General features: G+C 40.8%; 1 protein-coding gene across 1 annotated transcript in view; it reads right to left on the bottom strand.

Annotated features, from left to right (window-relative positions):
- The window catches only part of LOC309707029 (calcium-dependent secretion activator 1), a 254,314-nt gene that overhangs the window by 11,556 nt on the left and 216,619 nt on the right, over positions 1–26,139 (bottom strand). The gene's annotated exons all lie outside the window — the stretch shown is intronic.

The following is a 26,139-nucleotide window of genomic DNA, read 5'->3' as shown; positions in this document are numbered from 1 at the left end:
TCTGTATCTGTGAAATTGTTGCTCAGAGAACTACCATAGATGGTCGTGGTTGCTTTAATGTTCAGTATGTAAGCAGGTGGCTTGGTGCTACGTGCTGCATGCTGGATCTTTGAATGGTAATAACTTATTAGGTTCTGTTTCTGCCTTATTACCCTACTATTACCACTTTATTACTGAGCTGTAATAGACAGTGCTGCCACAACCCATATTTGCTTAATCTAGCATGAAAGTTGGATTCAATTAGCGTTTTTCTTATGTCATTCCACATTAGGGGAAAAGAGTGTCCTGTTAAAAGGATTCTAAATGCTTCATTTTACAGTATTGTCAAATTCTAGTATTAACTATTTAGAAATAGTCACTCGTTGTCTTTTGTGGTTATCTTACCATAAAGCTGACTCAGCACACATGAGATGTGCTGCTGGTTTCAGCAGGACAGGTTTGGGTGGGATTTTGTTTTTCTTCTCTTCCTAACTTTTTTCCCTATGAGTAATTTTTCAGATGAAATTGCTGGGCTAACTCTGTGTGTGGAAACTTCCCACACTCTCATTATCACCTACCTTTCCGAGTCCTGTAATGTAAAGCCTTATACCTTGTGCCGTCAGTTCTCTGATGACAGCACTCCATATTCTGACACCATAATGTTACTCTCTTGTGTGATAGCTTGACTTGCCGAGTAAATAAAAGGTCCAAGTAGCATCCACGAACCCTGACCCCAGCCTTGACCCCCTCAAATGTTTATATGTGCCACCCTTAATCTGACAGTGCTATCCTCTGAAACTGCTCAGCGCTGCTGCAGCGAGAGCTCCCCCTTACCTATTCACAACCTGCCCACTCTGTCCCTTGTCCACGCTCTGCCTGCTATAACACATAATACAAAACCAGATTAATCCCCGACTCATCATTACAATATCTTCACTAACTGCCACACTCTTCTCTAGCAGAGCTCCTGTGATTTCATCACAGGCGTTGAGGCCCTTTTTTGTACCCTGGCACCAGTTTACCAACAATTTCCTATTCTACGACATAAGATCTCCAAATAGACAGCTGCATTGCTGTTTGACTTATTAGAACACTGTGGACCAACCACCACCAGAATCAGCAGAGGACATAGCACCACAAATCATCACAGACTCTAGAAACGTCATACTGGACTTAAAACAACTTGGACTTCTTGTTCCAGACTCTTGGATCTTGGCATAGTGGCTCTTGATCTGACACTAGCCTCAAACGTTTCTTTCGCCATGCTGCTGTACATATTTTCCTACAAAATACATTAATTATTAATTTACTTAAAATCAACATATTGAGATACTGGATTTCTGATTTTCATGATCCATAAGCAGTACTGAAGACATTAAAACAAAAAGGGTTGCCTATAGAATATACAAAAGATTGCCCTTTGGAATTAAATTATGAATGAATGAAGAACTTTTTAAGATGCCTTTTTTACATTGGTGACTGGGTTAGTCACCAATGAAATAAATACATATAAAAGCTTAAAGCTTAATGTAAAAGTTTATTTGGAACCATAGGATATACCACATTACCATGTTTTCTCCCATTTCCCCAGTTATTATGTGCCACTGTTGAGCGTGACCCGCAGAGCCACAATACACATAATTATAGAAAATGTAGATGTGACAGTAAGCTAAGATATTATTTTATCTATCAACGATGACCTCGATGAGTAGCACAAAAACTACTCCGTATGTATCCATTTTTGAACAGAACAAAGCAGACCATAACCTGCTTTGGTGTTCAGACTGGCTGACACGATGAAGACACCAGGTCTACATGTAGGTCAAGCTCCGTAAATGAGGACATGGGTTACAGAAAAGATGATTGTGCTGAAGCAGTGCTGGGGTGAATAAGTGAGGCAACCTGGTGCCAACAGCTTCCTATCTGTTGCTGTGTGCCTGTGAAGGCATCAGGGAGGCAGCAGGCCTGTGATCTCGCCCCAAGCACAACCCCCCACCGAGAGGCCAGGCCTGGAGTGACTGATCCACTGACTGGCTGCTCTTGCCATCACCCGCCCCTCCTTCACTTCTCCCTTTGAAGAGACTTTGCACAGGTCCCATCTGCAGCCATTTTTGCAGCAGCCATTTTGTGCTTGCTCTGTTTTAGTTTTCTTAATGTTATATAAAAAAAGGACTTGACAGTTACGTCACAAGACTTCTTGCTGCCATGACTAGCATTTTGGAAGCCTGTCAGGGACATCTGGTGTACACATAATGCCTGCGAGTTTCATCAGATTTAAAACCTTTTTTAATGCCAGTTTGAATTTAATACCAATTTTATAGTGCAGACCAACAGTGAGTAGTTATAAGTTGCATAGAGAAAGAAAGAAAGACCCAAACAAACATTTATCTGTGTTAAAGTCGTATGTTGCATCAGTTGTAAAGCCATTTGTGTCTCAGGTGCTACAGCAGGTCCACCACCAATCTAACAGGCCTTTTGCTCCTACTCGGCTCGACTCAATGCAGCTCGAGGCAAGTGAATGTGATTTCATTACAATGGAGTACCACCTAACATATGCTGAGTAGGCACTGAAAAAGTACCTGGTACCAGGTACTACGATGTAATGAAAAACCCTAAAAACCAAGTAGAGCCATGCCAAGCCAATCCAAGTAAGTACTAGTGGAAAAGGACTATCCTTGTGTAGGCTACTGGACCCCAAGATTGTTTGAATGTTAGGTTAAAAAGGGCGCTTATATCAATGTGTGAATGGGTGAATTGTTCAAACGGAGAAGAAAAGTGCTACAGAAGTACCAGTCCATTTAGCATCTAGTTTGTCTTTAGAAATTTTCTATAAAACTCTGTAAAAATGGTGAGGCTCTTTTATAAGACATGGTTAGTAAGAAGATGTTCAGTATTTATTGGAGATTATGTATCGGGATTTCAGGAGCGGGACCACGCTTCCAAACATGCTCCTTCCGGTTGTCATTTATCTCTCCCCAGTTCTGCAAACTGTTCATTCTCGTTTACGTGCCCCACCCTCCCTCCCTCCTTGTTCTCAATTCTTTAACTTCTTCACTCCTATTTAGTACACGGGGATCTGCCAGGCCGCTGTCGCCAGTCCCCTTCGAGGCCTTCCCCAAACCGCAGCTCAATTCATGTCCAAGCATCACCTTTACCTACCAAAACGCTGTCAAACCTAAAATGAGGGCCCAGCTAGTGAATAGAGCTTATTTAGAACAAAGGAGGGTGGGTTTTAAAACCCCCCCAAATTTTAAAACTTGTTTTCAACAAGTGTGATAAATCCAAAAGTGTAATAAAATCTAAACAAATTCAGCGCTATACTTGACAGTATTCAAAGTAAAACATGCTGTGTATTGTGTGAAAGAAATTGGATCATAGGAACATTTCAGACAAGGTGAAAACAGCTTTGTCCACAAAGTGCTAGGTGTCTGAGAACTCAGTGTACACTGGACATGAATGCCTGTACAGCTGGCAGACACCAGCAACCATACTAGACTCCAGTCTGAGAGTCTGTTTGCCAATAATTTTCATTTAAGTATTAAATATAATCCTTCTGTTATATTAGATTGTCCAATTAACTCTGAAAAATGCAGAATATATATCTAAAAAAGTACTGGTGTGGGAAAAAGTTCTGTGATGCTACTGTGAAGGGCTGGAGACTATCTGAGCTCCCGTAGGGAGACCTGGAGGGAACCCATACAGGCACAGGTGCCAGGCAGGCACCTTGTGGAACAGTAGTACCATCCACTGCACCACCATACCACCCATAATTATTGAAAAGATACATACATGCATAAGTAAACATACTTTTCCTGTTAATTAACAACAACTTCTGTTTAAGCGCCTTGAGGCGCCTTGAGGCGACTTTTGTTGTGATTTGGCGCTATATAAATAAAATTGAATTGAATTGAATTGAATTGAATTTAAAATTTGGGCTCTATGGGCCCATTTCAAATTTGTGGAGAAATCTCTTCACTTTCTCTAAAACGCAGCTATCTGAGCTACAAATATTTCAAAGCCACTTTACTGTCAAACCATGCAGGAAGAGATCTGACTTTTTCAGGATAGGGTGAACAAATTGTGGCATCCACAAACTTGAAAATCACTTTGACTAAGGTTGTCAAATGAACAGTGTTGGCCCCTCTCGCTTTATGTCTGGAGATAACAAAAGAAAAGCATGAGAAAAAAAACAAATTCTCCCAAGCTCTCTTTTTTAGGCTGCATGGGGATCAGCAGGGGGCTAGCTCTTGCAGACAGCCAAAATAAGCGTAATATGGCTCTGCATACATAATGCCATAACCCCACAGGGATCAAAATCTGTGACATTCTAACGAGTTCCATCTGAATCATGGGCCCCGATTTGCTCGACAGCCTTGACTGTGTTAGTGCATTTGTGTGTGTTTTGTCACCTCACAACAGTCTGATGAAGCTCTACCTACACTTGGGCAACATGCACACCCTGTACAACACTAAACACACACACAAGCACACTGCCTCATACACATGTATAAAATTGGTCCATCCCTCTTTGAGCAAAAGATGGGCGATAGAGCAACCTCCTGCCCCCATTTGACACCAGCTCTTGCCACTGCTACACGCAAACCTCATGCATGTTCACACCCCAGTCTTCAGATGGTGCTTGGCAGTGGGGGGCACTGCCACCAGCAGGATTTGCAGTACACCTCTAAACCCCCGAAACCTTCCCCAACTACCTACTCAGCTGTTTAATGAAATTTTTTGCATTGAAGATTATTATATTGCTGTCATCAGCAATATAATAACTTGCATTAATGCAACAACGTAAAGAAATTACACTATAAAACAAGCGAGATTCAGGGTCATGTGATCACCAGCCCTAACTATGAAACTATAAAGCTTTAGGTGTACAGTGGTCCCTCGCTATAACGCAGTTCACTTTTCACAGCCTCGCTGCTCCGATTTTTTTGCATTTTTGCATGCTTTTTTTTTTTTTTTTTTACAGCGCATTGTATTCTGCATGCTGACCATTGTCAGGATGCAGGCTGTAGACCATTGTCAATCAATCTCCGTATCCTGTACAGTACAGAATGCGTTCTGCTTGACGGATTTACATAAATCTTCGATCCTAGCAGTGTGACTCTGAAGTGCTGTACTGTATGTTTGTAAGTTTTCTCCCCATAAAACACAACAATGTTGATGAAACGTTTTGCACCATCAAAGGCACCTGCAACAGCACCCAAAAGGCAGAGGAAGATGGAAAACTTGAACTTCTGGACATGCTAAAGGAAGGTAGAAGTTACTGTATTTTTCAGACCATAAGGCGCATCAAGCGAAACAAAACAGTCAGATATGTCAAACGTTACTCAACTCATTCTTCTTGCTTCCTCCACTTTCATACCATTGATTCATTAATTCCCATGTTCTGGACCTGAAAACAGGGTTTGATCTTTGGTTTCATTCTTATTTTTCTATGAAGGTTTGAACTTTGAGAGTTTAAACAAGAGAGAAAAGTGTGAAAATCTTCGTGCCTGTCTGAGAAAAGTGTATAAAGTGTGTGGTGAGGGGTTTTACAGCCTTAAAATATCTGTAATGATTGTAAAAAATGAAATTGGCTACTTCACGGATTTCACCTATCGCGGGTTATTTTTAGAACGTAACTCCTGCGATAAACCAGGGACCGCTGTAATCTTAAAAGTAAAGAGGGTGTCAGCCTTCCTAATCCAAACTGGGAGCGTGTTCCAGAGGGCCTGAAAGGAGAAGGTTCCACTCCACGCTAGTAAGCTAGCAGTCTGAGAAGTGCTTTATTGGGGTACTACGGTACTATGAGGCCTTTAAGATAAGATGGGGCTTGACTATTCATGTATGTGAGGAGCAGGATTTTAAATTTGATCCAGGATTTAACAAGGAGCCAATGAAGAGAAGCCAGTATTGGAGAAATATGCTTTCTTTTTAGTTCCTTTCAGTATTGCCAAATCCAAAATGCTATGCCAGCATTTTGGATCAACGGAAGACTTTTCAGTTAGTTTTATAACAACCTGGTAATACTGAATTACAGTAGCTGAGGCTAGAAGTAATTAATGCATGAACTAGTCTTTCAGCATCACCCTGACAGGATAATCCTAATTTCAGAGATATTTTTGACAGTTCTGAAACATGTAGGACTGACTGACTTCAGGATATCTCACAGTGTTATTGGAGGCCAAGATAATGCTATTCAGAGTAATCATGTGGTTAGACACTTTAGACCTTCTAATTATACTGCCTGATGGAGCACGTATAATGGAAAGAGAATTGGTCCCAGCAAAAAAGTACCCTTGTGGTACTTTATAATGAGCTTAATTGTGTGAAGAAGACTCACCATTTAAGACTTGAGCTCCACAGAAGTGAAGACATTACTTGGATGAGCCTTACAATGCTTCTAGATGAGAAAAATCTTGAAAAAGTGATATGTTTCATAGGAGGTCTTTAAGATAAGATTTGGCCTGATTATAGAATAGAATAGGATAGCCCCTTATTATCATTGTACATGTGCAATTAAGTTGTAGCTGCTCCACACCAACTGTGCTTGAATAAAATATAAATACTGCCCAGCAGGAACATATAGCAAACAGCAGAAATATATACAGTCCAAATGGATACACACACAACAAGCGAAATATATACAAAATAAGAAAAAGGATTGACGACTGACATTGCAGGCATGTGTTGCAGGAAGATGCAACAAAAACGCATTAAAAACACAAAAAGGTGCACAGGAGTTGGGTGCTGCATAAAAGGGTTGCATATGTCTCTACGCACCACCATTTTATTTAAGACCTTGTATGCAATGAGAAGGATTTTAAATTTCGATTCAGATATATAGGATATAGTACAGGAGAAATATGCTCTCTCTGGCTAGTCCATGTTAGTACTCTCACGACAGCATTTTGCCTGAAGGCTGTTCAGGGAGTTTTTAGGACATCTTGATAATGATGAATTACAGCCAAGATGTACTAAATGCGCAAACTAGTTTTTTTTTTTTGAGACAGTTTCTTTCTAACTTTAGAGAGATTGTGCAAATCCTACATATTTATTTAATATGCACATTGAAGGATATGTTAGGATAAATAGAGCTGGGTGTCATCAGCATAGCAGTGAAAATGTATGCTATGCCTTCTAATGATACTTCCTAATGGAAGCATGTATAACGTAAACAGAATTGGTCCTAGCACTGAACCCTGTGGGACTCCATAATTAACCTCAGTGTGTGAAGAGGACTCTCCATTTACATGCACAAACTGGAGTCTATTAGATAGATATGATACAAACCACTGCAGCATAGTAGTTTTAATACCTACAGCATGCTCTAGCATGGCATTGCTTAAAAGCTCTAGCTTGTAAGTGATGTTTAATTGCGGCCATCTTGAAGGACTATGTTGAAATAAACTGATCATATTTAAGCCTGGACCAGTGATTAATGTTAAGACCTCTTTAAGCAGCCTTGTAGGAGTGGGATCCAATAGATATGCTGATGTTTTAAGAAAGTTCACTCAGAAAGATCAAGGTGCTGTATAAATGAAAATGAATTGAACTGACTAGATGATGGCTCCGAGGCATCTAAACATTTTCAATTAAATGTGTATTGCAACAGAATCACTGAGTGATGTGATAAGTGAAATAATATACCTAATAATGCCTAACCTAGTGACCTGTCTGATGGCTTGCATCACTATAAACCAGTGTTATTGATATGGTTAGACATAGCACTTCGCTTTCTTCACAGCTTTGACTTTAAGAAGTTTCTGGTTACTGGCCATTATAAAATCCTTTTATTTCACAGTAAGGTTTGCTAGATGAGGGATGATGCTAAATGTGTGATATTAACCTCAAACTGGTGAAGCAACTGACTTCTTTAGTTTTGCATATTTAAGTCTGATTACCTCTTTATAACTACAGATGACAGTAGTTATACTGATTTCTCTGTGAGTGAAAGCAGCTAATAAATAATTATTCAGACTTTGAAATACCTTCAGAATCTCTCTCCAAATACCCTGCTTACATCAGATTATGGGGGGCTCTGTGTGACTGTTTTTCAACACATGCAATCCAATATTTAAACCCACTTCATGTCATAATTTGCTAACTGTACATAAGAACTTCTCAGAAAAGATGTGCAAAAAGGCCTTATTACCCTGTTTATTTAAACGATACCAAAACAATGACAACTGCATTTTCACTCAGCCCTCCACTGTGTCTCTAACATAGTCAGAAGTTGTTCAACCAGACCATAAATCAGCCCTTATAAACACCCACACCCACCCTCACACACACACACACTCAGAAAATCTCAAAAAAGCCAACCAATTTGTTAGGTCAGAGGCCCTCCTTTGTGGGGCTATTCATGAGCCTTTATGCTGCAGAGTGACAGGAATGTTGAAGCTGAGTAGGGGCCACATTATGGTGGGTACAAAGAGATTACAAGGAATCGGGGGACTTTGCCTCTTTCTGCCTCTTGTGTGTGTGTGTGTGTGTGTGCAGTAAATACAACCTTGAACAAAAACACATGAGAGAGTACACATTTCACTATTTATTTATTAAACAATGATTTTATTATTTAGTACTCAAATTATCTAAAAAGTAAAATTATAGTCTTACTTCTTTGTTATTTATTTCAATGCTTTCAGTGGTAATTTGGTCAGTTTGTTAATGTACTTAAAGTAGACATCACTGTCAATATGTTGTTTGGACCAAAACATTTTGCACGGCCTGCTACCTTATTTGCTACTTTTAATTTTATTTTGATATTAGAATACTGTGTTTTGTAAGAAATACAGTAGTTCCTGGAGTCCAACTTTATGCCTACTCGTGCAAACCTCTAACAAGCTTTGCTATTAGGTAATTCCACCTGAGACCTTGCCTCAGCACCCTGAGACAGATCTGAATGACCACTGACTAATTAGGGGGTGTGAACTGCCTGATATTGGTGCCTATAAAACCCCGTTGCATATGCTCTGTCTCTCCTTTTGAACACAGCAACGTACTGAAACAAGGGAGTCACACAGCCTCCAGTTAAAGGTCTTTGTATTACTCATAGAACTGTTTCTATTCTGAATGCGCTCTGGCCTTAACACTGGCCACTGGTAAACACCAAGGCTTATATATAAATTGCTGAAGTTCATAAAAACATGGTGGATGTTCTTCTGAAAGAGTTACGGCTGTGTGGGGGACAGAAGGGGGGATGTGCTGCGTGGAAAGCAGAAAAAGGGTCCTGATCAAAGCCGCCTGCTTTTACTTAATTTACTTAATTAATTTGTTCTTTCAAGATTTGGTGTCGTTGTATTTTGAGTTAAGTTGTACAGCTTGCCAAATAGTCTGGACAGGGGATTTAATTCTGGCAAAACTTTCTGTTAACGTTCTGTTAAACTATTTGTCTTTTCGTATTTTATTGCAAGTGTCTGAAGAGGAAACCATGAGAGTGGGAACATTGTGTACATTAATTTAACTTATAACATTCAGATATTATTCTAACACACTAATACAATCCTGTTAAAAGCTGTATTAAACAGACATATGTTATGTTATGGTGCCTGTTGAAAGTAAAAGAAAGCAACATGAATGTAATGAACGCAAACACTGGAACCTATCTGTCTCACTTTAAAAAAGGAAACAAGATGTATCTTTGTATGTGTTTTACGTTGGGATTCTCTTCCTCTCACAGTTCACTAAGTTCACTTCTGTTCTGTTGTGTTTCAGTAAAGTCCCAGTGTTATAGTGGAGCAGGAATATGTGGGAGTCAACACTCAGAGTGAGGAGTGAATAAAGAGGGACAGGACAGGGACAAAGATTTGGCAGTGTGTTCACAGCTTAAACCATCAAGCCACGCTAATTATGCAGGTGTTCTGTTTCTCTGAGACAATGCAGCACATAACAGCAGGGTGCAAGATGCTAGCAGGCAGGGCATACATGGAACGCCATAACCAAGTGGCCGGCATAGTGTACAGGGACATCTGTGCTGAGTATGGGCTGGAAGCAATGGCGTGTCCAGCGGGGTGGCCTGGGGGGGCACAGGCCACCCCCCAAACCAGACTGGCCACCCCAGGTGCCACCCCAAAGGCAAAACAATAAAATTCAATCAAATATCAAATGTCCGATTATGTTTTCACGGTGACGCTCAGATATCCGAGTGTAAGTGAATGCAGCATCGCTTCTGCGCTATGTGCATCACGTTAGCAAAGGTAGGAGAGCCAAGCACGAAAGATGGCACTGCAGGAAACAATTTTTCGGTGAAAGAAAATGAGGACAGAATAAATGTCCCGGTAAGTAATATTAAGTTTGTTGAGTTTAGTAAACTTCGGTGAAATTAGAATACCAAGGAAAAAATAACACTTAAAGAATTATTGCAGCCGTGGAATATTTCAGACAGTATGCTACTGAGGGCAGCTAACATAAGAGTTATGAGTTATAAGATATAATCTAAGTCGTAACATTGCTGTATGGAGCTGCAGATTTGGTTGCAGGTTAACATAGCTGGACTGGCCATTGGGCATACCGGGCATGTGCCCGGTGACTTATTTTTTTATTTTTTTTGTAATGGCATGAACAATGAGAGGTGGTGGATTGGCCAGATGCAGGTTGATGTGTAGAAATAACTCCGTTGTTTGGTGGTGGCTATGACGGGGCTTCCACAGAGGCAACAGGTGGATGAGGGAAGGGGAGGCAGGAGGAGAGCCCCGAGGCAGCCGCCAGTCCGAGTGTCAGGTGAACTGAACTTCAGGTAAGAAGTTATGACCTGCAGTCTATCTGGGTCAGATATAAACTAAGTTTAGGTGGAGTTTATTTTCATGTTGCTGACTTTTTACTGTCAGTTGCAATAACTCATACTGCGTTCTAGCCAGTTTGACGGAGTTTTTATACAGCTGGGTGGGTGCTATGATGTTACTGATAGTGAACTTTATTTTATTCATAAGGTTAGTAGAGTTGCCAACGGCTCCTTAAAAAAATGGAATGGTCCCTCATTCAGAGAAAATATTACACGTTTCGTATTGAGCTGAGAAGAGACGCAGTTTGTCCCGGACTTTAGCTAGAATGGAAAAAGACACAAAGCTGGATTTATTCTGTCTTTATGCTGCACAGCTGCCTCTTCTTCTCTCATTCTCTCCCCCTCCCTTTCCTGTTTCTACTTCAATCATGAAACTGATCAATGATCAGCTGATCGGCTTTTCTCTCTTGTTTGTTTATCGCCCACTTTGCGCCAGAAAGAGGAAACCAGCGGATGTCGCGCTAAACAACAGCAGCAGGTTTAAGCTTGATCAGCTGTTGTTAGAATGTATTTAATATTAATTTCTAGTATCAGCTGATGTTTGCTGGAGCCACAGCTGTAAAGCTGCTGGTCATGATGTCAGTTTGGATATGTGGTGAGAGGGAAACATGAAGATGAAACCAGGAGATGTCCTTACTGAATCATCAGAGCTGAACAGGTGATGGAGAAACAGGTTTACCTTTTAGGTGACATGAATGAGTTGAAGTTATGAACTGTTTCTGAGAGACAAATAACACCAGGATCCTTTTTTATGTAGCTGACAGCTGGTAACTGTGCAGGGGCGGGTCTAGCAAAGTTTTGCCAGGGGGCCAGGTAGGGCATTAACAGGGAAAGGTGGGCACAAAGAAATACTTTTCTTTCTTATTCTCATTTAAAATACCTAGTTTTTATTAAATAATTATCTAAATCTTACAACCAAAGTTTTTATCTGACGTAAAATGTATAGAAATCATACATATACCAAAAAGACTGTACATCACTGTCACAACAGCATTTGTTTTCATTCAAAGGCTTTATGGCTTTAATACCTGGTGGGTCGGTCTGTAGTAAAAATGCCCAATTTTTTTGTCCCAGTCCAGCCCTGCAGGTTAATACTGGCAGTGTCACCATGCCAGCTGACTGTATTTTATCATCAGCCAGTGTTGTTCTTTATCAATATTACCAAAGTTTACCATAAGGCAGCATAGAAAGTATTTACTTGCTTTCAGGTTTTATTCAAATGTTAGTCTTTTCAGTTGTTTCCCCACTTTTTTCCTGTTTCAAAATCAAACACCAGTTTGTGAGAAGATTATCTTCTTTTTTTTTAACAGGCAGATAAAGTTTTACATTGGAACTGGCTAATTTGTCAATTGTTTGTTACAAATGTTCGTATTTTAATATTCAAAAATGTTTTTGCCCAAAACATATGTGCACTACATGTCAGTAAAAATGCTATGCAAATATTGATGTCCTTGAATGCTGAGTAAGCACTGACAAAGCACTGATTGTATCTCTTGTACTTTATCAACGCAGTATCTAAAAACTTTGCACCGTAGTGGTTAAAATCTCCTTCTAATAAGAGTTAAAAGTGCATTTGGTTATTAGGTTTATAGGATTATTGAATTATGGTTAAGGGTTGGTAGAATTTTTTTTTTAAACATTATCTGCCAATTACATCTGCCACCCTTCTCCAAATCTGTGCCCCTACCTGGCCCCCCCAACAAAAATTTTCTAGACACGCCACTGGCTGGAAGTCTCGAGGTCAACATGGGAGACGCCCCCAGGATGGTGGAGAATGACCAAGCTAAGATCCTGTGGCACTTCCAGATACAAAATGGTGGTGGCTAACCAACCGGACATAGTGGTGGACAAACAGAGGACGATGATACCGAATGACATCAAAATCAGGAAGAAGGAACAGGAGAAGTACCAAGAGCACAGAGAAGAGGTGGAGGGTGAAGGTAACAGTGGTCCCAGTGGTAATTGGAAAACAGCAAAGATACTGTGCAGGACCCTCAAGCTCCCAGGCCTCTGGTAGAGGACCCGAGCCTGAAGGATAGACCGAGGGGAGAGGGGAATTTGTTTTTAATAGTGGTTTCTTCCCTTTAGTCTTTGTTAATTTCTTTTTTCCTTCTTCTACGCTTTTGTAGTTGCAGCTTTTTTTCTTCCCTTGGATTTCTGATTTTTTCTTTCGTCCCATTTTTGCAACAGCCCAATAAAAAGCTTGCATTTTGTTAACCTCATTATCTGTATTTTGAGTCACTTACATCAGACTCCACACAGTTTGCATAATCGGCAGACTGTGACGGAAATTGAGGCGAAAATGTTTCAACTTCTTTGATTTAATTGCTGTGAAGATGTTTTTAACATTAAAGAAAAAAATGTGGAATATTAATAACTTATATTTTTGTTAAAATCCACAACTACTCATTAAGTACAAGCTAATTTAAATTTTGAAATACATTGAAAACACATCTTGTTCACAGTTGAATTGGTGTCAAAAAAGAAGTCATAATAATATAAATCGCTGTTGTTTGCTAAGTGACCATTAAGCAGACCACTGGACAAGTATGTCTGAGCAGTAGTCTGCGTAGTACAGATGAAAAATTTGTGTGCAATTTTTGCACTATTTTAGAGCGAGAAAGGCAGAAAAAGTTCAACACGAGAGAGAAAGAGAGCGTGTCCTGCTGAGACCCAGCTGTGCCTGCAATTAGCAGGAGGCATGGAATGATGATTGCTGGTGCGGCAACACTAATGCCAAGTGACAGGCTTCCTTGTGAAGGAGAGGGGAGGCCGCTGAGTGCCGTAAAGCAAGACTACTTTTTCTTCTTTTTCACTTTGACAACACACTTGCTTACACTAGTGTACACACATAGCTCATATAAGCATACTCGCACAAACAAAGAAACAAATAAGACTAAGGTGGTGGGGGTGGGAGGTCTTTAAATCTGACTGCAAGACATTATGCACTTTACACAAAGGGCTTGTCTAATCCTACCTGCTCTGCTTTCCAGAGCCCACTGCTGGTCTATTCTAGTCCGGCTCACTAGCTCAGCAGTGAGGGTCCATTGATGACGACACTCAATTACCATAGTAACTCAGACAGTAGGTCAGAGCACCTCCCCTCTGCCCACCCTGCACGGCCAAGCTTGACCCTCAGCGAACATGTAAAACCTTTCACAGAATTAAGGATGTTCTTGTACAACATGGAATTCCAGAAATCACTGATGTGAGTCTATTTCTTTAGATATTGCTCAATGATTTAAAACCTGATATTCCGATGACGAATGTGGATACTAATGGAAAGCTACTTTCACAATTTAGCAATGATGATAAAAACAACTTTCTGATGTCTTCAGTCCAGTGATCAATTATTTTATGAATTAGTACAACAGGGGACCCCCCAGAGCTGGGGAACTCCCAATCAAAATGTTTTGACTGCAAAGGTATCCAAACATTCTAAAAGGTCAAATTAATTTTCACAGATTTAATTTCCTATTTTTCGTAAACAGTGATATATTCCCCCAAATGTCCTGCTATGAAGTAACACAAGCAATAAACATTATGGGAACAGTTTGTATGTGGCCAATGATTTTGGAGCCAAGGGTCTTCTATAGAGTTAGAAAAGTTGCTGCTAATGTAAAGCAGGCGTTTGGAGAATGTGAACCATTTTTCTGTGATTAGGCTATTGGTGCACAAATACAAACATCACCTTTAGTATAAAAAATGAGCTTTTTACATAAACTCCGTGAGCCACAGCTCATGTTTGGGTATGGCACAAATTGCAGCTGACCATTGACCATAGTCATAGCTGGGACAGCCATAAAAAGAGCACAGTGGGCGCTTCATGAAGAGAGCTGGTTAAAAAGTTAAGAAGAACAGCTAAATGCATCTCCTTCTACCTGCAATTCAGCAGATAAGAGAGAAAATACGGCGCAGCATTATAAAAACACGGTGGCTTGGAGAAGGGATTGGTGTATATTTGGGGTGGTGGGTGAAATGGGTTGAGGGGCCATGTTGTGAGGAACTAAACAGTTGGAATTACGGTCAGCGACCAGTCATTGAGTAAACATACAAAGAGCGTCAGAAAAGCTCTGTGGCAGACAATAAAAAAGAAAAAAACCCGGCAGCTTCAGGCCCTGAGAAAAGTGAGCCATTCTACTTACAAAGAGCCGCTTAGGGGAGGATTGAGGGAAGAAAAAAGAGGGCTAAAACACTTGTGGGCTCAGAGAACTCTATGAGGGGAGTGAAAATGGAATAAGCCAGCAAGCACTTGAGGGTCCTGCCGAGCACCTGAATGGGATAGAGGGGTGGAACACTGGAGGGGGGTCTGGGGAAGGTGAATGGCCTTCTTTTTGGGTCCAATTTGTCTCTTTTCACCCTGCTCACCCTGCTCAGGCTCTGACAGATGTACAAAGAGGGAGCGGCGCTGGGCCACTCATCCACATACACACATGAGCAGCTGTCACTTTTGTCAGACAAGTTAATCAAACAAATGCCACCGTACCTCCCTTTATAACAAAGCAGAAGGAAAAGGGGCTGTGAAAGAGTGATAGAGACCTGAGAGATGACATGCGTGTCCTCAATCAATTGACCCTGTTGGTCATCATCAATAAACCAGCAGGACCCGACAAAAGAGAAGTCTCCATTAAACTTGTATTTCCCTCCTCTCGGGATGATCGTGGCTTTAGCATCCTTAGCCGTTTCCTCCCAACACCATGGAGCTGGGTATGCTCACAGAGGATTTAGGCCAAAAAGAAACCAAGCAGGGAAACAAAATGCTCTCTCTCCCAGTAATTATTGAGAACTCTAAGCTGCTTACAGACTTCATTAAACAGAAGTGAAACCTTTCAGAGCATGTTATGAAAAAACACAGTCAGTGTAACATATTCTGCCTGGCTGTCCTTCGTTCTTCGTAACAACAACAACAATAATAATAATAATAATAATAATAATTATTATTATTATTATAATGATGATAACAAGAATAACAACAATATTAATAACAATAATAATAATATCATTATTATGATTATGATTATGGTTAATATTACTGATATGACTGTAACCATGACTCCCTGTTTGCTTGTGTAATCCTTTTAGTGTCATTTAAACAACAGATTACTCGGTAGCATAAAAAACAACGAGAGGATCAGTGCAGCATCGCAGTCATGTTGTTGTGGACGGGGTGAGGACAACTGATCTTTCTCTATGAGAAGTAAAAAAGTGGATTTGAAAGACGCAATTCTAAAAACGTTAGCTCTGTTGATATGCAGTGCCCATTATTGTGGGGTGTTCTCCTTACAACATAAAGAGCTTTGAGGTGTTTGTGATTTGACGCTATATAAATAAAACTGAATTATATTTGCTGAGATCAGAATAAATAATAGATAAACACTTTCAGTTTTTTCACCACAGTACTTCAAATAAAACTTTCAGCCAGTCAGATAAGGACAGCAGTTAAGATTGCATGGTGTTGATTAAATTGTTCACTTAGCCTGGCAGCTCATGACCAGAGATGGCAAAGTGGTGACAGCCAATTGGTATGACGGTATTCTCTGTCACTGCTAAACCCCCCCCCCCCCCCCCCCCCTCCACACATACACACACTGCACTCCGCACACACAACACTAACACAAACCCACCCGCTGTGACCAAAGTACAGCAGTGCAGACAGCACCGATCTTAAATCCCACAATCTACAGCTCAGTTTGACCCGTGCCCTCACTCCACTTTACTTCAGCCCTCCGGCAGTTGGTAAACAGAGACGGCAGAAGCAGCAGCGATTAAAAAGCTCTTTATCTTTGGTCGTAGAGGAGTGCAATTTCACCATACTTGTGAATCTGACAACTACCCAAGGTCAGCGGAAATGCTTCAAATCAATCAATGAGCCGTGCTCCTAATCCCCTGTGAGCAAAGGCAGATTAAGTGTATAATTGACCCATGTAATCCCAGTATCTGCAACTCCAACCTTGGGGTTGGCTAAAGATTCGGTGGCTCAACAACTCTATCTTTATTTTCCTGCTCGCCTCGTGCCTGGACTGGGTACAGGGAGTGTCATAGTCCACAAAGCTGTGGGGTATCATTGCAGGACTGGATTTGTCTCAAACTAAAGACATGTTTTTTTTTAATCAATGATCCCCAGGCGGCGCCAAACTAAGTCCTACTCCAGTATTATTTCAGCACATCTGTTTTAATCTATGCCTCTTCAGCCAGTCTTTCAAGAACCAGGGAGGGTAGAAAGGTTGCAAGGAGCCAAATTAATTTCTCCCTCATACATATAAATACAATCTCATAATACCTTAAAAAATCCAGCAACTCTAGGAGCCTTTTTATAGTGTGAGTTAGAGACTGCAGAGCTTAAAGCTGAACAAAATACTTTATATTGTATCTGCAGCATAAAGACCTTTGGAAAAATAATTAATCATATTTTGGAAAAGCTGTAAGTTTAGTGCAAAGTAAAGGCACACAACACACCACAACAATGCTTTTCATATTCTCTAAAGTCTGTATGTGAAATGGGTTGTTGCATAAAAGTGTTTGGTTTGTGATATAGCCCACATCTATGGGTCTTATTCCCTTAACATAAAATGACAAAGTTGGCAGTGTATTGCCCAAGGTGACTTATAAAGAACAGGTCATTAGAATGTTAATTATATGTTATTGTGGTAAGGCATTGTAGCACCAGAGAAAACTAAAACCAGAATTAAATGAAATAATTAACAAAAGAGCAAAATGCATTTGGAGAACTTTCAACATGGTAATAAATCTGGGAAATAGGTACCGTCTATAGGTCTAATGCAGGGGTCGGCATGATGACGAGTGCATCTAAAATTTCCTCAGAAGCCAATGTGCCATATGACTGCATTAGCAATAAATGTAATAACGCTCTATATTAACAGTTACACACTATATAGAACAACTTTATAGGATTATATTTGTTCGCAGATGTTGGCAGCTGTCAGCGAATACTTATCAGCTGTTTGGAAACAAAAAAAAGACTTTTTATCCATAACAGCAAATGAACTGTACAACAGAAAATACAAATGCTATTTATGGTCTCCTCACAACAATGATAAGAAAAATAAACTGGGCCAATATGACATGTTTGTTGATACAGAGACACACATGTTAATGTGATCTCTGGTCTCCCACTCAGAGACACAGGTCTCCCAGTGTCCAGCATTCAGACCTGAGGACTCATGTGAGAGAAAACCTGCTCACACAGACGTGTGGAGCCAAACACTGTCAATAAGGCCTCTGCAATGTTCTGAAGACAGTTAAACCTGTCAGGTAGTGACGTCCAGCAGGTGAACATGCAGCTCCATGAACACGCACAGCTGTGGATTCCAGCTGCGTCTGTAGTTCTGCAAACTTTGACCCCACAGAGTCGAGCTTTTCAGTTCAATCAGCTGCATTTCGATGTCCTCTGTTTCGAGCCAGTTAATGCGAGACAAATCCAGCTGACAAACCTTTCTGGTTTGATCAGAAAAGAAAACATTGGTCTAAACACCTGAAAGTCCCGAAAACACATTGTGAATTCTACGGATGTATCCGTGTTTTTCCGTGGTGCTGAAAAAAATCATCGGCCCGTCCAGCTATGCTTGTGCCATCAGTTAACTCTTCGCGTGCCAGCTGGGGCACGCGTGCCCAAGGTTGCTGACCCTTGGTCTCATGTGTAGGTGGCCCAGTGTATATGTGGAAAATATAGGCCCAAGGATATAATTCTGTGGAACTCCAGAAAATATTTATTTTTAGACGTACAGTCTGTACTTGAATCTGTTCAACCGAATTGGGGTTGCATAACAAAGTAAAGACTAAAGAGAATCCATCCATGTTAATTCAAGATGACAACCCCTACCCCAGCACTCACGTGCACACACAGCAGGCCCTTTGATGTGGTGGACTGTAACTCTGGCTGATGGTGGCTCATGTTTCAAAATAGTAGCAAATTTCCTACAACAGTTTTACAACAATTAATGTCAGCGGCTTAAATTTTGGAACCAACCACCTTTTGAAGAACGTGCCAGTGATTTTCCATTTATTTATTTATTTGACACAAGGAACCTTTCTAAGTGTGGCGTATGCACTGCATTATTGCACAAAGCTAACAGAGAGAAAACAGGGCTTTGTTTTGGGGGGTTTTGTTGTTGATTTTTTTAAAGACTGAGTGACAAGAAAAGCACAACAGAGCTGTAGGCAGCAGCTACAGACACCTTCACTGGCCCTTGTAATGCTGCAGGGAGAACTGATACAGACTGACAACAGAGGAGACTGCCTGAGACAAATTCCATTAGAAATGCTCTTGTGGAGGAGAACAGGATGCATGGCAAAGTAACAGATCAAGCTGTAGAAACAAACAGCAAACATCTAGCGCCAGACATCTTTCTGTCAGCCTGTGTGAGGACATACAGACAGAGAGATCACAGAAGAAGGAATAAACCTAAAGGCTTTGATTTAACACAATGCTACAGGCAGGTAGGGCCAACTGTACATATCAGGACACAATAAAGAAATGGGCATGCTTGACTAAGATTCTTGTTCTGTGATCCAGTTTAGAGATAACCCAGCAAGGAGAATTTTCAGGCCCTTGTGCTCTCAGTTTAGATTATGGAAACAGACACTCTCTACTTTTAAGATTAGGTTTTAAACTTTCCTTTTCGAGTGGATCCATCCCTTAGTCATGTTCTTAAACAGCTCTATTAGCTTCCAGTTCACCTATAAGTGATATTGATAATGGAATCAGAAAGGCTGTGTACTTTCTCCTCCGCATTTCTCCATGTACACTTAAAAGCCGCACCTCCAGACACCAGTCCGTCAAACTGAAGCTTGCAGATGACACCACAGGTGCAGGTGGAGATGAGTCGGCCTATAGGAGCGAGACTGACAGTCTTGTGACCTGATGCAGTGCCAGCAATCTGGAGCTCAATGCTGCCATAACAGAGAGATGATAGTGGACTTCAGGTTGAAACCAGCCTCCCCAGATCCCATCTTCCTGTATGCCTGCCCAGTGGAGACAGTGAAGGCCTTCTTCTTCATGGAATCAGCACCTCCCAGGACCTAAAGTGGGAGCTTAACATCAGCTCTCTCATAAACAAGGCATAGCAGAGAATGTCCTTCCTGCACCAGCTGAAAAAATACAACCTGTCAAAGTCAATGATGGTGCAGTTTTACTCCTCCATCAATTAATCAATCCTCACCTCCTCCATTACCATCTGGTACACAGACTGCAGTGTGTCTAAGAAGGTGATTGGCTACAATCTGCCTTCCCTACAAGACCTGTACAACTGCAGGACACTGAGGCAGGCAAGGAATATTGCTGGGGACCCCTCACACTGGACACAAACTGTTTGTGACACCTCCCCCTGGCTGCGGTCCATCAGAACCAACACCTCACGGCATAAGAATAGTTTCTTTCCCTGGGCTGTCAGACTACAACAACGGCCCCTCAGATCACTGCTCAGTTAACATGTTGCAATAACACACTTATTTACTCTGGCTATAAAAACTTTGCACACTGGATTCAGTGAAAGCATTTTGCACATCATGTCCCAGTTATATTTCGTCAGCTCATAATATCATATATTTCTTATTTTCTATATGTATTCGATATCTGTATCTGTTGTTAGTTAGCATATACAGTGGTCCGTCGTGTGAAAGGTGATAGGTGAAACCCGTGAAGTAGCCAACTTTATTTTTTACAATTATTATAGATGTTTAAAGGCTGTAAAACCCGTCACTACACACTTTATACACTTTTCTCAGACATTTTCACATTTTTCTCTCTTGTTTAAACTCTCAAAGTTCAAACCTTTATAGAAAAATAAGCCCAGTATTATAGAATGAAACCAAAGGCACACGCGGTTGCCTTTGACGGTGCAAAATGATTCGTCGACATTGTTGTTTGTTAGGGAGAAAACGTACAAACATATAGTACAGCACTTCAGAGTCACACTGCTAGCAATTTATGTAAATTTGACAAGCTCAACACATCCTGTACTGTACAGGAGACACGGCACGAGATTGACTGACAATCTACAGTCTACAGCCAATCAGGACGCAGAACACAATGCGCTGTTAAAAAAATAAATAAACGCTTGGTGTAGATGGACAGCAGGTCAGGGAGCTCTGATTGAATGATGCGTTCTGCCGAGCGCACCACCCTTTGCAGATCTCGTCTGTCCTGCTTGGTGCTGTTCCCAAACCAGGTGCAGATGTTTGCCGTCAGGACGCTCTCGATGGTGCAGGAGTAGAAGTTCTTGAGCACCTTCAGTGGCAGATGGAAGTCTCTAAGTCTTCTGAGGAAGAAGAGACGCTGACGGGCTTTCTTAACCAGGGAGTTGATGTGACAGGACTATGACAGGTCCTGAGTGATGTGGACACCCAGGTATCGGAAACTGTCCACTCTCTCCACTGGTGTGTTACTGATGACCAGGGGCTCATAATTCCTCGCCTGCTTTGTAGTGAAGTCCACGATCAGCTCCTTAGTCTTGCTGATGTTTAGGAGGAGGTTATTCTCCTGGCACCAGGTCTCCAGGTTCCTAATCTCCTCCAGGTAGGCCGTCTCGATGTTGTCGGAGATCAGGCCCACAACAGCAGTGTCGTCAGAAAACTTGAGAATGGAGGTGGTGTCGGATGTGGCTACACAGTCATAAGTGTACAGTGAGTACAGCAGGGGGCTTAAAACACAGCCCTGAGGCACTCCAGTGCTGAGTGAGATGGAGGGGGAGACTTGTTTTCCCACCCTCACTGATTGGGGTCTGTCTGTGATGAAGTTGAGGATCCACTGACACAGTGATGAGCTGAGTCCTAGATCCTTCAACTTGGTGCTTAGAGGGAATTATTGTGTTGAATGCTGAACTGTAGTCCACGAACAGCATCCTAACATAATTCCCTCTGCCAGTGTCCAGGTGACTCAGGGATGTGTGGAGCAGGTGAGATATGGCATCGTCTGTGGAACGATTAGTCCGGTAAGCAAACTGAAGTGAGTCGATGGTAGCAGGAAGTGAAGAAGTGATGTGATCTCTCATCAGCCTTTCAAAACACTTCATCACAATTGAAGTCAGTGCTACTGGACGGTAGTCATTGTGGCAAGCGGGCTGTTGTTTCTTTGGAACAGGAACAATAATGGACTGTTTGAAGCACGTGGGAACCACAGCTTGGGCCAGGGAGAGGTTGAAGATCTCTGTGAACACCGGTGCTAGTTGATCAGCGCAGGCTCTAAGGACCCGGCCAGGGATTGCATCTGGTCCTGCTGTCTTCCTGGTGTTCACCCTCCTGAAGGTGTTCCTCACGGCATGCTCTGTGATGATGAATGCATTTTCTTCACTGGTGCACTCCGAGCGCGCGCAGCCGTTTGTTGTTTTAATTGCTGTGGCGTCGCAGCGAGCATAAAACGTGTTCAGCTCATCAGCCAGTGAAGTGTCGGCATTCATCATTGAAGAAGCTGGTCGTTTATAGTCCGTTATAGTCCGCAGTCCTTTCCACAGGCTCCTAGAGTCGCACTATGAGCTGTGACTCTAGTTTTCCCCTTATCTCCACTTTGCCTTTCTGACCGCGCTGCGCACGTTGTAGGACGCAGCCTTGTATAGGTCCATATTACCGGAGACGAGCCCTTCATTGTAGGCAGCGGTGCGTGATCTCAGAGCGTCGCGGATGTTTTTATCCACCCACGGCTTCTGGTTGGGAAACGTTCGGATGATAGTTCCTTCTGCTGTGTCGTCCGCTAGTTTCCCGATAAATCCCTCAACCGCTTCCGTAAACATGTTGATGTCATCAGAGCTGCGCCGAAACATGTCTGCGTCATCCAGTGCGTCCTGCAGCGCGGCCACTGATTGGTCCGTCCAGCGAGCGACCTCACTCCTGATTGGTGGTTGCTGCTTTAGCCTTTGTTTGTAAGCAGGCATGTAAGGTTTGTAAGCAAAAAACATATCAAGGAACCAGGATCAGTATTTAACTAAACTGTCAGCAACCAATAAAACAGATCCACATGACCCCACAACAAAAGACTGCACTCCTGGCCCGTGGCCATTTCACAAATGGTTAGGCGCAGGATATGTTCATATCTCAAATTCAGGACTGCAACAAGTCATTAAGTGAAGTTATTAGTAATTATCAAGTGAACTGTAATAATGTAGACAGTCAAACAATTGATGGAAAGATGGAAAGGACAGTGTGTAAGTCTTTAACTGTGCACATGTATCAAACATCATCCTGTTACTTCATTATCTGTGGTTCCAAACTATAATTGGGCGGTGCTTTGGCCGGGCACAGTGTACAGCGGCAGCCTTTTGGTAGCTTCGTCATCTTCACACAGAGGAATCGTGTTCACAGGAATAGTTCCTTTTAACATTTTCTACCTCTGACAAACAAGAGTATAAAAATCTTTTTGTTTGATGAAGTTGGATAAAGTGAAAAATCTCAGCATCTCTCTCGACTTAACTTTTTTTTACGTCGGTCCTCCTTAATTTTTCTAACAGGATGTAAATTTTTCTCTATTAATGCACGGTCTTTCCTTCACAATACAAAGCACCTAGAGACAATTATTATTGTGATATGACACTTATATAAATAAAGTTATATTCCACTGGATTGAAATATTTGTGACATAGACAAAACCCAAAAGTTTGTTTTTAAATGAAATTCTATCAGTAGGTTAGGCGAGTGACTGTGCAGTGTACCTATATAATTTATGACCAGTGTTGGGCAAGTTACTTTGAAAAAGTAATTAATTATAGCTACTAGTTACTTCTTCAAAAAAGTAACTCAGTTAGTAACTGAGTTACAAGATTCTAAAAGTAATTAATTACTTGAAAAGTAACTATTGCGTTACTTTAAAAAAATGTTTAACCCTCTGGGGTCTAGGGTATAATGGCCATTTTTTAACTACTTTTGATGTTTCCTCCACAGTTTACCTTTAAAAACTGTTTACTTTGCCTTGCTTGGTCTCATTCTTTTCAGCACAACCTCACGTGTCTGAATTTACAGTTATGTTTTAATTTTGACTACTGTATTAACGCAATTGATCTAAAATCAGACAAAAAACATAAAATCTGAGTAGAAAAAGTTATATATAACTTTAAATGCAAATATAAATTGTCAATTTTGAAATCATATGCACCAGTTTTGCAAACAACAAAGTTATTTGCACCCATTTACCTTTTATCCTTTTTTTTTATTCAAACGACAATTTATTTGAAGTATCTTCAAATTTTTGAAGGCGATGCATGTTTGTTTTTATATTATATTTTTCACTGTACATTCTTGTAAATACATGTTACTTCTTTCTCTTTGTGTTTTATAAAAAACTTTGACTTGGAAAGCAGCCGTATGTCTCTTTTACTCACCAAATGAATGTTTTTCCCTTTTTCCTGGTGTTATTATCTCATACAGTAAAACTATGAACATTGAGAAAACCTGTTTTTTCTTTATTGACTAATATATATAACACCTGACTACTATATTTAGAGAGTTTAAGAATATGTGTAAATATATGTTTTATTAGAAGCAGATATCGCAGTATCGCAATACATTTAAACTCAACAGAAATTTGTAGTTGCCCAGATGGAAATCTTTTCTATTGTGGTCTAATGGAACAAAGACTGAACTATTTGGTCACAGTGACTGGAAGTGTATGTTTAATAAGAAAGGAAGCCAGGCCATTAAATTAAACTCTGCCAAGAAAAGTAATCAAATATGACACCTAAAGTGCTATGAAACTTTTTGGGATAGTTTTCAAATCATCAAACAAATTGTGACACTAAACAAAGAAGTTTATTAAGGGGAAAAGCTCTTCAAATCTAACTGTGATTAGCCACATTTTTCAGAAAGCTTCAAACACGAGTGAAACATCCCAGCAGTTAAATAAGTTGAGAGCAAAAGAAGAATTGACAGCTGTGAAAAACTATTTAGAGCACATTAACAATGGGGAAATACAGAAAAAAATCCAGACCTCACACAGTGATGCAAATGACCCATCAGTTAATCCATGTCCTGTTTCTCATTAGATTTGGTCTCATTGGAAGGACGGCTGTCCAGAAGCCAATCTTAAGGAACAGAATCATCAGAAAAGGCTGAAGCATGCCAGACTACACAAGAACTGGACTTGAAATCAGCAACAAGTCTGAAGGGGTTAACAATTCAATTCAATTTTATATATATAGCGCCAAATCACAACAACAGTCCCTATAAAGGTGCTTTATATTGTAAGGTAAATACCCCAAAAGAATACAGAATTACTCCAGCAATCAGATGACCCTCTATGAACAAGCACTTTGGCGATAGTGGGAAGGAAAAACTCCCTTTTAACAGGAAGAAACCTTACAAAGCTCATTGACCAGTTTGGGTGAGGGGAGGGAGACAGGACAAAGTTGTCTCTTTCTCTATGTTAGCCCTGGGACAGCCTGGTGACCTGTCTAATATTATGGCCTGTTTATGGTAGTTGGGATAGGCTTGAGCTCCTCAGCAACCTTGAATTGAATAAGTGGAAGAGAATTGATGGATAGCAGCAACTTCATTTTTCAGAATAACAATGACCCCAATCAAAATATCAATGCAGTGAAAGCATACCTGGATAGAAAAACACATAATGGAACATTATCTGTCATAGATTCACCTCCTAAGAGCTTGGACCAAATCATTACTGAAGCCGTGTGTGATCATCTTGATGACAAACAAACATAACAGAGGGCAGCCAACATCTAAGAGCAACTTTGAAATGTCCTTCACGAAGCATGAAGAACCTTTCTTGAGGAGTAGTTACAGAAATTACAAGTGGGCTTGGACAGAGTTCAGATGGTGTTGAAGAGTAAACTTGGTCATACCAAAGATCGACTTTCAAACAGAATAAAAACTCTGCCTTTACAGTGTTTTATAAACTGTATTTCCACGTATGTTTGAACATTTCAGTAAATCACTGTACCTATATTTCATTTTTCTATCAAAATACAAATAGAGGTTAGATGGCTCAAGACTCTTGAACACTACTGTAAATTTTTAAGGTTTGTCTTAATGCACTTTAATTTAACTGTAATGCATGAAAGTTAACCAGAGGTTTTTAAACTAGTACTGTCCGCTGCCAGTGCTACCCCTCGGCTTGCCATAGAAACACCTATGGCATCAATTCAAAAATCTACTTCCCCTCATTCTCAAATTAGCGCATTCACAAGATTTTCAGAAAACTTTGGCTCTCATGAATCTCATTGACCTTTGACCTTACGGTTGAGGTCAATGAGACCTTCCGAGATTTTTAATAGATGCACTGAGGTATCAATTTCAAACTCCTACATTGCCTCATCCCTGAGTTATCACATTCACAAACCTGGGTGTCAATGTCAATGTCTTGCATTTGGCTTCTCTCCTCTCCTGTGAGGCAGTAATTGAAATATACGTCAATGCACTCTAAG

Source organism: Aulonocara stuartgranti (assembly GCF_965226115.1).
Source record: "Aulonocara stuartgranti genome assembly, chromosome: 5".
In the NCBI taxonomy this organism is placed as follows: Eukaryota; Metazoa; Chordata; class Actinopteri; order Cichliformes; family Cichlidae; genus Aulonocara; species Aulonocara stuartgranti.
This window is presented reverse-complemented; position numbering and strand designations above follow the sequence as displayed.